Raw genomic sequence first — 13,596 nt, forward strand, 5'->3', positions numbered from 1 at the left:
TCATACAAGTTGGATTATTTTCATTAGTAACAACATTCCGAAAAATAACTGAGGAACTCCGCTTTTAGGCTGGCCTAAATCTATATATTAACTGCCGTGAAACTGTCTGACTCTTGCCATGTATGGATGAAACTGTGCAATGAACCAGGATTGTGTAGCTCTTTCAGCAACATGTGCCTCACTCCTAGCATTCTTAAAGGTGCATACAGACACGTTCTGTCGGAGCTTCAGGGGTTTCATTAAGGGTGATACGCCAGGCATATTGACGGGCCCTTGAGACTAATTTTGTCTGCCAGGTTTGAACATCTGGAAGAAAGATTTTCTTATATAAAAATTCTTATAAAAAAGTTCTGTTCAAAGAGTTTTGCCCGCCTGTGAACAGTGCAGTCATAACTGCTGTGAAACTCTCTGACTCTTGCCATGTATGGATGAAACTGTGCAATGAACCAGGATTGTGTACATGTAGCTCTATCAGCAACATGTGCCTCACTCCTAGCATTCGTAAAGGTGCATACAAACACCTTCTGTCGGAGCTTCAGGGGTTTCATTAAGGATGACGCGCCAGGCATATTGGCGGACCGTGGGGCTAATTTTGTCTGCTAGGTTTGAACATCTGGAAGAAAGATTTTCCTATAAAAAAAAGTTCAGTTCAAAAGGTTTTGCCCGCCTGTGAAAACCAATTGTCCTTCTGCTGAAAACGTTCATGAAACCCCTAGAGCTTACAACTGTGGTCACAGTCTACAGATGTTCATTGTAGGAGAGAAAACTGTTTATTTTTTGAAGAACGAGAGCTTGTTGTTCAATGCCCTATACTCTTCTCACGTGTTGATTTCATTTTAGGGATGGTCAACAGCAAGCTCTTTATGACGATTTCGAGAATTGGACGCAGTCTGTTTTGTCCCATTATATTTAAAACCAAAAACCAAGGAAAACGTACAGTAATCTTCAAGTACGTTCAAAGTGCTTTAGTCATAAGATGTTTAGACTCGCATTGGTCGGAGAATCTTTCGATGTAAAGGAGCGCATGAGGGGATGTCGAAGAAAGTAAAATTTGGACGGGACCGATTCGGCTCGCTGATTGACTGCGGTTCCACTCGGCTATTAGGGACTTTAAGCAACGACAACGCAGACGGCAACGGGGGCGCCATAAGATCAGGGAAAAGTCAAAAGGTCCACTGCGCATGACTGGCGGGAAACAAGTTGACGTTCTGCGTTCGGGCCCGACGTGAGTGAAGCTCATTTCGCGTTGTCTGAAAACGTGAGTTTTCGCTTTCGTTTCCTCTGCTGTGTCAACGCTGAATAACCCGTCTTACTAATTTCGAGGAACTTTAATGCCTGTCTTCTCTTGTTATGTGAGATATTTTATTTTAAAGAAACGTCGAGAAATCTGAAGCGAACTCAAGCCAGTCGGCGAACATGTGAGTACCGTGAAATATCTTTTTGAAAGCTTATGTAAATAAAGACAACTTACACGAATTTCAATCGAAATTTTTCCTTTCAAGAAGTACTTAAATGTCAAATGGCTCATTATGGGGAAATTCTAACACATTTAGAAGGGTAGACACCATTAAAACTTGCGTAGCTGTTTCCATTTTCAGTCGTAAGATCAGTGGTTTACTTAGATCTTTATCAGTCGGCACACGGATTTGTCGCGCCAGTCTGATTAAACATCTGCTGATAATAAGTTCATTTACTTCATTGTACAGCTCAGCGAGAAGGGGCAAGTTGCGTTTGTGGAAGCGAAATTCAGACCGGCACTCGTCGTCTGCAACCATAAGGTTGGTCGAGATCATTCGACCGGTTTAAATCGTACAAGAGGAGAAGTTCGTCATCGTTTAACACACCTTCATCGTAATTATCAAGAGTTGATTGTGAACTTCTTTCAATGAAGTCATCCTAGTTCATCCTGATAAACAGAGGACGAATAATGTCAATAAGCTTGACAGTGCGGAAACCGCGGTTTCCGACGGTGCTGCTTAATGTTTGTGAATTCCCGCCACAACGGCCTTCTCTCCCCAGCCTTCTCACAGGTTTCGGCGTCCCCGTCGCCGTCCGCGTTCCCGCTGCTTAAAGTCCCTATTGCCTCGTGGATCCACACCTACTTTGACAATGTTATGATGAAATTCATGATCAATAACAAGACAGATGCACGGAAAACTGACGTCAATTTGTTAAGCATGGTATTGCATATGATGTGGCATAGTATCGTGTATCTCCTATATGTTTGTTGTTACTTCCTTTAGGTAACTCATCCTCAGGTCCCACAAATTTAAAGAACAGTGTCACAAAAACTGTGTTGATGAGCGTGGCTGGAGCAGTAATGGACATAGTTCTAGTAATCATTATTGTCACGTTCTACAGAAGGTAAGGTGGATAAACATTCAGGAGTGGGCAGTGAGGACAGGGAGGTGAATTTCCAGTGAGGGGTAGTGAGTGCCTACTTTGGGGTGGGTAGTTGGCGCAAGGGGGGCTGGGGCAGAGATGTTGATGAATAATTGGAGATGTGGAGAAACTTAAGAGATTGTGACCAGGGGCTCCTTTCTCGAAAGTCCCAGTAGTTACCAGTCCCGAGAAGCTTTTATTTTTGTTTGCCGAGTTTACAATACATTCAAGATCGAGATATTACTAGTTTTGAAACAATAAACATACCAGGAAACCAAACAAAATGGACTGATTTTTGAGCGGAGTCCCACACTACTATTCCTTAGATGTAGATCTTACAGTATAGTTCCAGGCACGTTAAGTTACCGGGGACAGATTGACTGCGGTGAAAAATAGAGGCCCAGGAACTACGATTGAAGCCTGGGAATGAGTTTACAATAGAAACATTGCCACATTAGAAGCTTAAAAACATGCTGCGCAGCTTTCTGCGCATCCCTAGCCCTACTTGCAAGCTCAGGTAATAATGCAGGCTGCAATGGTAGAAAGAACAGCGGACTGCTAATAAGGTACGCGAGGATATCGTTCGGTTGATTTATTTATAATTGGGCACAAGTTTTATTCCGCATTTCACTGTTGAGAAAAGAAGTCTCCCCCTGCCTGCTGAGAAGCTCTCTTGCTTATATATTGACTGGTTTGCTTGAATGGATGCAATATGTAAAGAGTGTTTGTGGCAAAAATGTGTCTTCGCACCGGAATTTCTTGTATATTGTTGGGAAATAAAGGGTTTGGAAACCTTCTTTAGGTTAATTTTGTCCAAACAAAAACTGATTCTCCAGGAAAACAATACACCAGCTTTCCATTAGTGACGTTAAAATGTTGCTGCTCACCAGGAAGACTTAACGGGGAAAGCAGACAAAGTTCGTAACTCGATCTTTTGGTTCAAAAGATCAAGGAAATCCCGCCATTTTTTTCAAACTTGGAGCCTAGCACACAGCCAAAACTCGTGCATGCTTATTGCGCTTTCCCGCTCTGAATTTGCCACACATCTTGCTGCTAGTCACTCAGCCCATGCTACTTCAGACTTCAGGGATTGCTCACGTTTTAACGTGGGGGAAACTGAACTCGGTCTGTTTCCAATTCAGAAGCAGTTGAACGATCTCTGTGTTATACCAGGATAGTACAGTAATTTGCTCATCGGAATCAACATTTCTTTTAACAGTTCGGTAATTTACCAGTGTTTTTTTTTCTTTTTCTTTCAGGAGGCGTGAGAACGGAACATCGGGACCTCCCTTAAGAGATTTTCTGGTGAGACTCAAGTACAATCAATCTGAGTTCAATCTGCAAAATCTTTCATCAAGAGATGAGGTTTACTTAGGTTTTCACTTTCGGGCAAATCAAACATGATTTCTTGAGGAAGATGAAAAAAATGATACGAGGGGACTTGAAAAAAAGGTTTGATGCGTTTATTTAGGTGATATGAATCAGGTTTGGAATCCAGCAATAGTTTCTTGAAGACGCATTCCTGAAAGAGCGATTGTTTGCGGCTGAAAAAATCTGTGACAAATCTTGTTTCTGGACTGACACATCGCGTACTTTGGTTTGTTTTTTCTTCTCTTAGTTTTTCTCACTGTAGTTCTCAGACCCTTTCTTTCTCCTTTGGCAGGTTATGCCCCCGGTTATCCATGGTTATGACGAGGTTGAAGAGCCCTTGGTCAATAACAACTGTTACAATGTAATCACCGTGCAGTCACATGCTGGATGTGAAAGGACCCTATGAAAGAGCCGTACACAATTGCAATAAGGTCCTGAGCAAGGGAGCTGTGTTCAGGAGTGTACTACTCATACGACCCTTGGGAAAAAAAAGGGTCCTTATGTGGTAATGTTCCATGTCCGCAAAAGTTCTTGGAGAAGTCCCCGAAAAAAGAGGCGCTTGAGCCGTTTGGGGTCATGTTGCGAACCAAGCCCTCCGCAAGTTAATATTTTACATCAGCTTGGCTCCATAAGAATTCCTTGGCCTTGAGGTGCAATGTAGGTCAAAAATTGGATTCTCCGACCCCGAAACGCTATTTTCTCCCGATGCAGATAAGATCAAAGGTCTATATATATGCACTGAAAGGAATAAGTAAACACAAGAGGGGATAAAGAATAAAGAGTTAATCCACGTATAGGCTTTATTTTTAAGGTTAATCCTTTTCAAGTTATTTCTAGACATAGTACCCAGTTCTCTGGCGGATAATGTTGCCACTCGTGTGCGTGGATGTTTTGGTGGCTAAATTTTCTAAACTCTCCCGGGGACCTGAGATGTGATATGAAAATAACTTGAGGGGGATTACCTTAGGAGTAAGGTACATATCGAGGAATAACTTGATCTCTTACCTTTCAAAAGTTCACGCTCTCTTGGTAAAAGAAAGTATCTAACAGCAACCGCCGCAGTATAGTTTATTTTAAACGGATTGGATTGTACACTACTGCCGGTGAAGGTAACATTAAGTTTCTCTCAGCTCAATTCTCTTAGCTCTTTATTCGCTGACAAATTAAACTCATTTTCATGTGAAAGATCTCACATGCTCTTGGTAGTCCCAAGTTCAAATTCTTGGCTACTCCTCTCAATAGCCTGCTGGTTTGGTTCCTGCCGGTTGGCAGTCTTATGTTCAATTGCATTTTTTCCCTTGGTTTGACTGACATGCCTGATCACAACTATGACAAATCTGCTTGGTTCTCACCACTGAGCGCAAGCTGCTTTGCTGTCCAAAGACAAAGTGTCCAATAACATTGTCCAGTAACATGGCGTCTATTTATACCACAATTGCTACTGATCTCGCAATGATTGGCTAATTTGCTGTTGTCGATCCAGACAACACTGCTCTTGTCAGTGTGTCACGCAATGCCTTTTTCAGCTCGCGCTCTGAAAAAAAAGAAATATCCTCTTGAGGGAAAAATACCCCTTAAGATTTGTTCGTCTGTGTCCTCAATTATCACTGTACTCTTTTTCCTAGTTTGTAGACTTCAGTAATAAAATTTAAAGTGCCACTATGATCAAATTCTCCATACCCATTTTTTTACATTTTCGCACACAATAGGTCTTTCCTAGATTGTTTGCCAAATTTCAATCTATTACGAACATTAGAACTCATGTCGTTTGGACCTTTATTTCCGAGAATTTATGGCCACCATTAATTTTCCTTGTTCCAAGTCTTGGTTGAGAATTTGAGAAAATGACGTCATTTTCTCAAAAATACCACACGGGTTGAAATTATAATAACAATTAGCGCAGCAATTCGCATAAAGAATAACAAAAACTTTGGCTCATATATTCGTGCAATTTTTTTACATTAATTGTTATCATAATTTCAACCCATGTGGTATTTTTGAGAAAATGATGTCATTTTCTCCAATTTTCAACCAAGACTTGGAACAAGGAAAATTAATGGCGGCCGTAAATTCTTGGAAATTAAGGTCCAAAAACCACGAGTTTTAATGTTCGTAGAAAATTGAAATTTGGCAAGATATCTAGGAAAGACCTAATGTGTACGAAAATGTAAAGAAATGGATGTCGAGAATTTCATCATAGTGGCACTTTAATAGTGATTCACAAAAGTGCTGTGGTATAATTATCACTTTCTATTCTTTTTCTAAAAAATCGAACATTCCTATATCGAGGTTAATTTATTGCAATTTTAAATGATTTATCTAAGTACTTTGTTCGTTGCAAGCAATAGTACTAGTTCAGGGTTACTGATATGAAAATTTGCTTTCATGTGTTAAGAATGGCTGGCTCAACATTTTTTTGTATATGAGAAATGTTTTTATCGGTGCAGAGTGTTGATGAGAATTTCTTACCCAAACATTTTTTATGAGTGGATTAACATCAGCAACAAGCCAAATTAAAAAAAAAGCAATATATTTAGAATATAGATATATTTTTTATAGCATACACTAAAATTGTTATGGGGTTCAGAAATTGAATATAAACCAGTAAACTTTGAACATTAATGAAGTGTCATGGCTTTCGGTTTCTGAGGACCGTTCGACGGATTTGATTGTTAAGCAATGTTGCTGCCCACATCCACAGCCAACCCGGACAGAATCCCACGAACCAGCCCTGTGGAACAAAAAAAGAGTTCACAAGTAAATGCAGTGCATGGTCGAGTTCTGCGAAACTACAATGAGCTACAATAGTGTTGAAAGACTTCACAGTAGAATTCAATTTTCGAGCGTCTGGGAAACATCCCCCCCTCCCCCTCCCCTTCCTCCCAAACAATGTTGGATTTTCTATTTCTAAGATAACGCAGATCATAGCACCTACGCAACATTGAATCAGGGGGCTGGGAGTATCAGAGAATCAACGCTAAATGCAAATGAAATAGAATAAGAGGTTAAATATCGAAAAGTATCATTTTCTAAAAACCTCTCTACTTTTACCACCTATTGTAACGCACAAGATGCGAAGCTTGGGAAAGTGAGCTCACTGTTTTATTTGACATTTTCCATTACACACTTTGCATTGGGATGCTAAAAATAATATTGAAAACTCTATAATTGTGCGACCTCCGGCCATCTTAGTCAAATTTTGCCAACGAAAAACCCAGACAAATTGTCGTGTTTTGTAATTTGAGACCTGGCAAGTGTCAATGAGGGTGGTTTTTTTTTTTACATGTACCCAAAAAGGTCATTTTTTCGAGCCAAAATGTGACCTTGTAAACAACCGACTGTGTTTTTTGGAGCATTCTCATTCGTCCAAATTAACCACTTTAGAAACAGGAGGAAATCTGGGGCGAGTCCACAAGCCACTGCGAGATGTGACTCGCCCCAGATTTCTCCTCATTAATTAAGAATGGCTGACTGTTAGGATCGAGAAACGCCGGTCAACGTCCCATTTGACAAATCGCTCATATTTTGCCCAAAGATACCCTTAGGTGACCTAATTCTAAAAATCATATTTAAAGGTTCCAGCGAGTTTTTATTTTTCAGAAATTCGCGAAAATTTGAAAGCGCGGTCAAAGTGCGGTTTTTCGTGTAATAAAATGACCGAAATAAGGTGCGAGGACGAAGCGCTGCTTAAGTCTTAAAATAAACTCAATTGACTTCAAACTTCACACAAATGTGGAACAACCACTCTAATTTATTCCTCGCTTTAAACTAATCTCAGATATGTTGATATAGGGGTTTTCCGAACCATTTTAAAAACAGCTATGAAGCGTGTGAAAAATAACGGCAAAATATAGGTCATGTTTAACAACATAAAAATGCATCTGGTACCTCACTTTCCGATTATTTTACTCTACAGCCTTAAAATATCATTATTAAAGATATACCATGCCAAGTTTCATGCTCGAACTCGCAGTATTTCCCTTTGTGAAAAACGAAAATCTATGTCAATGGGTTGGGCGCAAATAACACAATAATTATGTACGAACCAGAGACAAATCAATTTCAATGGCGAAAGTAAAAGGCTATCATTAATTAGAATCCCGTCAATTCACTGCTATCAGTAGAAACATAATGTCCACTGCATAAAAACTGTTTTCAGACGTTTTCGAACCATTGCGCGTTAACTTTGTTTAATTTCGTGTCCGCCGTCATGTCTAGTTTGTCATCGCGTGTATTTCCTTAATGTCAACAACACGTGAATGGTTGTCATAACAAACGTAAGAGATTTCCCGGAACCTTAATGTTTTCGATTCACCAAAACGCTTTAAGTTCGTTAAGACACAATAATGGGTCAACTTGGAATGCTTTTTAGCATCAAGGACGTTAAAGGACTGTAAATTAATCGAGTTGAAATATCTTGAAGCAAATCAAAATCACGCCCTTATTCTAATTTGGTAAACAGCCGATCTCCGTTCAAGTTCAAGAAGTCGAGAGGTTAATCCGGCAATGTATTACCGGTACAACTACAAAATCAAACCGAGGTCATCAAAAGTGTAAGTTTAAAAGTGTAGTGGCAAGTTCCAAATAAATTTCGCCTATTTAAATTGGAAACAAGATGTGAAACGGTCTGACCCGAAACAAATAAACAACATATTAATACGACTAATTTAACCCGAAAATGTTACAGAAAACATACCTAAAAGCCGTCGATTCCCCTCGATACCACTCCGCATTGCCTTAAAGAGCCCAAGCTTTCTGCTGTAAGAATCAGGGGCCTCATGAATCTGTATTTATTATATCGGCAACCATGCTGCGTGGCTGATATTCGAGACTCAGTAAAAGTTGTCACACAACCGTACGAGCAGCCCCAGTCACGCTTTCACTGCTCTTGCGCAAATGTTCAACATTTCGCAATTTACATAAACCGACTACAAGTTTAGAGTAGTGACAGTAGATTGAAATGCGCTTGTTAAAGCTGTCCTACCAAGGAACAATTATCTCTTGTTTTTGAATGGCTCTTAGTTGTAGCTGCAGTCGGGGAGGGGGGAGAGGGTATTCCCGGAAATTTCGGATATCTGTATGCCGTGGAAGATTAAGTGGTCTCCAGCTCTTAACGCCAACACTGAAACACTAGATGATTCTCGAAGTATCACAGGGGTCACTAAGCTAAATAATTTTGAGTGTAGCTCCGCTGAGTCAATAAACCGTTGGCGCGCATATTGCATTGACCGTGGACAGGTGGAAGAACAGTTAAACCGGAAAAGCCTGTTGCACATTGTAATTTAGCGTTGTCCAACACGCAGTCGGTCTGGTTGTAATGTTAATCGTATTTGAGAGAATCTCAAGTTTTCTTTCGACACATACTGGGGTGACATACTACTAGATGGGCGTGGCCGGGAGCCACGAGTCAAGTCAGTCAATTTGCCATGCTTAACCGAGAAGAGTGACTGCGACCTTAACATCAGTGCCATTATCAACGGGTGTGACCGAGGAAGCGTCTGCTGAGGTTTCCATAGATAGTAACCATGCACGGTAGGGGTGTATTGATGTCTTCAAAGCCGCTGCATTCATGTATTTTATAGGCTGTCTACTTTAGAGAGGCACTTGTCGCTGGAGAAATGTACTCAGTCCCTGGAAAGCTATTCCCTTATGGACTTAGCCAAAATGTGCTACAAACCTTGCTTGGAGCAGGCGTTGGCGCTTAACTCAAAGCCACAATAGGTCACCAGGAAGCCCTCGCTGTTTTAAAAAAGAGTTGGGCTCTCAGGGCAGTCAGTGACAAGCAGCAATCGTATCTTATGGCAAAATTCCGCGTTGGTCAAACGACAGGCCGAAAGGTTGACGCCGAACTGGTGGCGCGGCAATGCGCAGTGCCCGGGATACTTATAATATTCGTCTTTTTCAGGTGCTAGTTTTTCTCTCACCTAAGTGACGCAATGCGCCAAAGTGATCCTGATGAGATGCATGTTCAGGCATCTGAAGAGGAGAGAAATTTTAGTCAGGCAAAGGAAGTTGTAGAAATACTCCAGCTCCAGCATCCTTTGGTACACGACCAGCAAGACTCCTGTGCCTTGGCGATGGAGGGTGACCTAAAGAACCTGAAACTGTGTATGCTACCGTGTGGGTGCGAAGACATGGGACTAGATATACCTCTCCCACTCGTGCGCGGAAAAGCTCCAAACTCGGCGCTTCTGAAGTATTTTACTAACAACTGCACTTGGCGGAAGTATTCTTAGGAACTGCCGGTGCTTGGCTTCTTCGGTATTTAGCAACCACCTCTTACGGGGGGAGGGGGGAGGGGGGAGGATCGTTAAATTTTTTGTAGAGAAGGGGAGAGAGTAGAGGAGGAAGACACTTAAGAGGAAAAACTAACGGCCGAATCGTCTCGACCTCGTTCCCAGGGTCTCTCATCTCACCACCCCTCTCGAGCGAGCTCAGCATCAGTTCATTAGAATAACACAGAGGCCTATTAGGGTAAACCGTAGGGACAATCTGCAGTCCTTCCACTAGTGGCTCACTATCACTCTTCTCGGTTAAGCATGGCAAATTGACTGACTTGACTCGTGGCTCCCGGCCACGCCCATCTAGTAGTATGTCACCCCAGTATGTGTCGAAAGAAAACTTGAGATTCTCTCAAATACGATTAACATTACAACCAGACCGACTGCGTGTTGGACAACGCTAAATTACAATGTGCAACAGGCTTTTCCGGTTTAACTGTTCTTCCACCTGTCCACGGTCAATGCAATATGCGCGCCAACGGTTTATTGACTCAGCGGAGCTACACTCAAAATTATTTAGCTTAGTGACCCCTGTGATACTTCGAGAATCATCTAGTGTTTCAGTGTTGGCGTTAAGAGCTGGAGACCACTTAATCTTCCACGGCATACAGATATCCGAAATTTCCGGGAATACCCTCTCCCCCCTCCCCGACTGCAGCTACAACTAAGAGCCATTCAAAAACAAGAGATAATTGTTCCTTGGTAGGACAGCTTTAACAAGCGCATTTCAATCTACTGTCACTACTCTAAACTTGTAGTCGGTTTATGTAAATTGCGAAATGTTGAACATTTGCGCAAGAGCAGTGAAAGCGTGACTGGGGCTGCTCGTACGGTTGTGTGACAACTTTTACTGAGTCTCGAATATCAGCCACGCAGCATGGTTGCCGATATAATAAATACAGATTCATGAGGCCCCTGATTCTTACAGCAGAAAGCTTGGGCTCTTTAAGGCAATGCGGAGTGGTATCGAGGGGAATCGACGGCTTTTAGGTATGTTTTCTGTAACATTTTCGGGTTAAATTAGTCGTATTAATATGTTGTTTATTTGTTTCGGGTCAGACCGTTTCACATCTTGTTTCCAATTTAAATAGGCGAAATTTATTTGGAACTTGCCACTACACTTTTAAACTTACACTTTTGATGACCTCGGTTTGATTTTGTAGTTGTACCGGTAATACATTGCCGGATTAACCTCTCGACTTCTTGAACTTGAACGGAGATCGGCTGTTTACCAAATTAGAATAAGGGCGTGATTTTGATTTGCTTCAAGATATTTCAACTCGATTAATTTACAGTCCTTTAACGTCCTTGATGCTAAAAAGCATTCCAAGTTGACCCATTATTGTGTCTTAACGAACTTAAAGCGTTTTGGTGAATCGAAAACATTAAGGTTCCGGGAAATCTCTTACGTTTGTTATGACAACCATTCACGTGTTGTTGACATTAAGGAAATACACGCGATGACAAACTAGACATGACGGCGGACACGAAATTAAACAAAGTTAACGCGCAATGGTTCGAAAACGTCTGAAAACAGTTTTTATGCAGTGGACATTATGTTTCTACTGATAGCAGTGAATTGACGGGATTCTAATTAATGATAGCCTTTTACTTTCGCCATTGAAATTGATTTGTCTCTGGTTCGTGCATAATTATTGTGTTATTTGCGCCCAACCCATTGACATAGATTTTCGTTTTTCACAAAGGGAAATACTGCGAGTTCGAGCATGAAACTTGGCATGGTATATCTTTAATAATGATATTTTAAGGCTGTAGAGTAAAATAATCGGAAAGTGAGGTACCAGATGCATTTTTATGTTGTTAAACATGACCTATATTTTGCCGTTATTTTTCACACGCTTCATAGCTGTTTTTAAAATGGTTCGGAAAACCCCTATATCAACATATCTGAGATTAGTTTAAAGCGAGGAATAAATTAGAGTGGTTGTTCCACATTTGTGTGAAGTTTGAAGTCAATTGAGTTTATTTTAAGACTTAAGCAGCGCTTCGTCCTCGCACCTTATTTCGGTCATTTTATTACACGAAAAACCGCACTTTGACCGCGCTTTCAAATTTTCGCGAATTTCTGAAAAATAAAAACTCGCTGGAACCTTTAAATATGATTTTTAGAATTAGGTCACCTAAGGGTATCTTTGGGCAAAATATGAGCGATTTGTCAAATGGGACGTTGACCGGCGTTTCTCGATCCTAACAGTCAGCCATTCTGAAGTGGTGAACTGTCTATGAAATCAAGACAATTTTCGTTTCGATGTTATCGAGATTTATTAGCATCCTGGGCATTTCCTCGCTTTAACTGAAGCTTAACTGAATCTTGTTCCCACCCTCCGAGCAAATGCCTTTCTAATTATCTAAGATCTCTAACTTCCTTTTGGTGCAAACAGGACAACTCGGATTAATATTAATTGAATTAATATTAATCCTAATGATTATTATAATCCACTAATAAATTATTATAATCCAGTAATAGATGATTATAATCCTTTACTGAGGTTTGAGCCATGCCTTAATCAATTATATTATTGTGATAAATATTAATCCATCATGATATATGCCGGCTCCGAGCCTCGAAACAGTTAGTGTCTTTATGATTGTCACTATTCCCATGCAGCTGGTAGTTATTCCCTTTCTCAAGCTCCCCTTTTTTGTAAAAGCACATGCCCATGGCACGGATTCGCTGGCGCAGAGGCGCTTGTTCCTATTTATTTACTTCTAGGGTCAACATAGTGGTATCTACCAGCTCTAGCATATGTACGTGATCGTCATGTGACTGATGTGATCAGTGTTATGTCTCATCAGTCTCGTGTTATGTCTGCAGTGTGTCTGTCATATAGATCTGTTATATCCGAACATTCACGGGAATTTTATCTGGATTATAATAGAGATTAATATTAATCCAGATGATATTATTAATAATAATCTAATCCTTCCCATTGAATTATAGTTATCTCTTACTGAATTATAATAGTCTATTACTGGATTATAATAATCTATTACCAGATTATAATAACCCTATTATAATCTATTATTATTATTAATCCGAGTTGCCCTATCCAGGAATCCAATGGATTCTTGCCAATGTGCAAAATGTGGCTCATATCGTGAGACTCCCCAGCCCTCCCCATTTTCCTTTTTCTGTCCACTTTATACTTATCATGCTTATCCTTATAAAAAAAAAAATGCAACTTAAATTGCACAATAAGGGATGAAAAACCCCATGCATACATGCCTTTTTATAACCCTATGAGGTAATCTCTGAGCTAGCTGTTTTCAAAATGGTACCCAGCCTCCCGCAGACGGTTTCCACGCGCGTTTAGAGCCATCAGCCACCGTGTCCTCGCGAGAATACTCGTTGTTTCCATCAAGAAATGGCCTTTTTCACATTGACCTGTTTTGGCTTGTTGATGGAATGCAAGTGCGTCTGGCAAATTGAAAATAAAAATATCCAGCTCTTCCAAGCGGCTTGACCTCACACACTCGTTGTCGGGAAATGGCTGTCAACTTAAGTGCCACTATGGGGTAGGGTAGGGAAGAAAGAGATATA

Source organism: Orbicella franksi, chromosome 10, assembly GCF_964199315.1.
Source record: "Orbicella franksi chromosome 10, jaOrbFran1.1, whole genome shotgun sequence".
NCBI classification, from domain to species: Eukaryota; Metazoa; Cnidaria; class Anthozoa; order Scleractinia; family Merulinidae; genus Orbicella; species Orbicella franksi.